Source organism: Delphinapterus leucas, chromosome 10 (assembly GCF_059928025.1).
Source record: "Delphinapterus leucas isolate spDelLeu-1000000601 "Yukka" chromosome 10, BTC_Dleu_Yukka2, whole genome shotgun sequence".
In the NCBI taxonomy this organism is placed as follows: domain Eukaryota; kingdom Metazoa; phylum Chordata; class Mammalia; order Artiodactyla; family Monodontidae; genus Delphinapterus; species Delphinapterus leucas.
In genome coordinates this window covers 27,189,378-27,192,298 of record NC_143138.1, presented here as the reverse complement: position 1 = coordinate 27,192,298, position 2,921 = coordinate 27,189,378, and the positions used below count along the sequence as shown (strand labels likewise).

At 44.8% G+C, this 2,921-nt stretch overlaps 1 pseudogene; it reads left to right on the top strand.

The window, feature by feature from the left end:
- The first annotated feature begins 629 nt into the window (after nucleotides 1-629).
- On the top strand, nucleotides 630-1,337 carry LOC111178633 (large ribosomal subunit protein uL1 pseudogene; annotated as a pseudogene).
- The last annotated feature ends 1,584 nt before the right edge of the window (nucleotides 1,338-2,921 follow it).

The window sequence follows — 2,921 nt, the reverse complement described above, 5'->3', positions numbered from 1 at the left end:
AACCACTGCGCCACCAGGGAAGCCCCGGCCAGTGAGGGTTTTTAATCCAGAAAGTGATGAAACCAATTGGGGTTTTCAGTCCTCAAAACCTCTTACTACCTGCCCTTTAGAACTCTTTATCTCCTTCTTTCTTTTCAGGGCTCCTTTCCCGTTGGAAACAGGTGAGTGATTTTGGGAGCATGGAAATAAGTGTTTTAAAATCTTATTATTGATAAAAAAAAAGCAGGTGCATGTCCGTAGGATCAGGTGGACAAAGAATGTTGGCAAGATCCCAGGGGGCGGCGCTAGTATCTGCCCGGCCCCCTGACCCTCAGAAACAGGTGTGAACATGATAATCTTCATTTTCAAAAACCAGGGATGCTGAAGCCCTCAGTGAAGACACCCAAATAAAGATCACGTCAGAGCCACTTTCTTCGAAGTCGAGGTTTCGAATTTCCGGGAAGGAGCTGCTGATGGTGGATCCGGCAGTCAGCTGACGTTTGGGTATTTGCCACGTCATGTCTTATCTTTAGTATATGGCTTCCTTGGGAAGTGAACCTGACAGTTTATATGTATTCCAACCATTTTTGTAAAGTATAGTCAAGCATGTTTCTGTTTTGTTTTTCACTGAGATATAATTGACAAATAGCATTATATTGCTCTTTTCCGGTTATCGCAGCGCGAGGCACCATGAACAGCAAAGTCTCCGGCGACTCCCTCTACGAGGTGGTGCGGGAAGTGCTGCAGGGGAACCAGCTGGAGGGCTGGAAGTTTTTGGAGACGGTGTAGCTTCAGATCTGCCTGAAGAACTATGACCCTCAGAAGGACAAATGCCTCTCAGGCACCGTCCGGCTTAAATCCACTCCCGTTCCAAGTTCTCCGTATGTGTTCTGGGGGACCAGCAACGTAGTGATGTGATGAAGGCTGTGAATGTTCCGCGTATAGACATCGAGGCACTGAAGAAAGTCAACAAGAATAAGCAACTGGTCAAGAAGCTGGCCAAGAAGGATGATGCCTTCTTCTCTTCAGAGTCTCTGATCAAGCAGATCCCACGAATCCTGGGCCCAGGCCTGAATAAGGCCGGCAAGTTCCCTTCCTTGTTGACCCACAATGAGAACATGGTGGCCAAAGTTGATGAAGTGAAGTCCACAATCAAGTTCCATGTGAAGAAGGTGCTGTGTCTGGCAGTGGCTGTTGGCCACCTGAAGATGACACGTGATGAGCTTGTGTTCAACATCCACTTAGTTGTCAACTTCCTGGTGTCATTGCTCAAGACAAATTGGCAGAATGTCCGGGCTTTGTACATTAAGAGGACCATGGGCGAGCCCCAGTGCCCGTACTAAGGCACAGCTTAATAAACCATACTCCCACCATTAAAAACAAAAACCAAAAAAAATTATCTTGGTTTCAGGTGTACAATATAATGATTGAATAGTCGTATGTATTGTGAAATGAGCACCACAATAAACCTAGTTAACATCCATCACCATCTACAGTCAAGTGTTTTGAACATGTCTGTGAACTGAACTTAATTTTCCATGTAAACAAGGTTAACAATTTCCTTTCAGAGAGGTGAAAAGAACAGTATTGGAGACTAAACATGTGTTAAACAAAAACTAATCTGGTTTGGGCTTCCCTGGTGGCGCAGTGGTTGAGCGTCCGCCTGGATGCAGGGGACACGGGTTCGTGCCCCGGTCTGGGAAGATCCCACGTGCCGCGGAGCGGCTGGGCCCATGAGCCATGGCCGCTGAGCCTGCGCGTCCAGAGCCTGTGCTCCGCAACCGGAGAGGCCACAACAGTGAGACGCCTGCGTACCGCAAAAAAAAACCAAACTAATCTGGGCTTAGTTAAGGAGAAGCTTCGTTCAAAGGGGTCAGGAAGGGAAGGGGGCCTATTGCGGTAGGGAGAACACCCCAACTGGAAGATCTGTGGGATCTCAATGGTCCAGCAGGAAAGGATTTTTCTTTAATACAGGATGGGGAGTAAACAAGGCTAGAAGGAATCTGGTGTGGGGAAATAAGTGGAGTGGCAGGACAGTTAATCCAGGAATGTCTTTCCTTTGGGTCAGCTGATTCTCAGAAGGGTGGTTAGGGAAGGCTTGCACACTGGCTCAGAATGAGAGTAACTCAGAGTTCAAGGGCTTGGGGGAAGGAGACCAGCTTCACTCTAATTTGATCAAGTCAGGTATTTTGTTCAGATTAGTCAGTGGGTACAAACAGTTCAACCCATCATTTATGAGACAAGGAATGAGAATGTGGAGGGTGTGTGTCTGGCATTGCCAAAGGTCAGCAAGGGGACATCTGGCTCTTATCTAAGTCATATGGGGAAAAATGTTTCTTGGCAGTAAGGCATTTCCCTGCACATAGAAGAGTGGGAGGATTCCTTAACCATTGCTGTTTCCCAAGGACACAGGGCTCCCGCACAGTTTAACATTGTCACGTGAATGAGATCGTTCCCCAAATTGATGCACAAAATAAGCAAAAGACACTGAGACTAGCCTAGAGAACTCCAGTTCATGCTGTGTTAATTTTTAAAACTATGAATGTTCCTGTGATATCAAGGAATATAAATACTGATGACATTAGTATAAAAATGCCCACCTTACCTTCTTTAGAGATAAAATGGGAAAAAGCCACTCCTATTTAAATAGGTAAGAGTCATCTAGATTTAGCATACAATTGTTTATTTAAAAAAAAGAGGACAGAGACGGGGTAAAATCAATATGTGAAGTTGAATGTTGCTTTGGATTGATCAGTGGTTTTAAACAAAATGAATCTTCCAAGTGTGAGGTTTTTTCAAAAAAAAAAAATCCTATGCCTACCTAATTAAGCCATTGGTCCTGTCTTCTTTGGTATTTTAAAGTACTTTTATCCATGCAACCCCCCAAAATGGCTGTTTTGTATGTTTGACAAGTGTATCATTTCTCATTTTTTAAATTCATA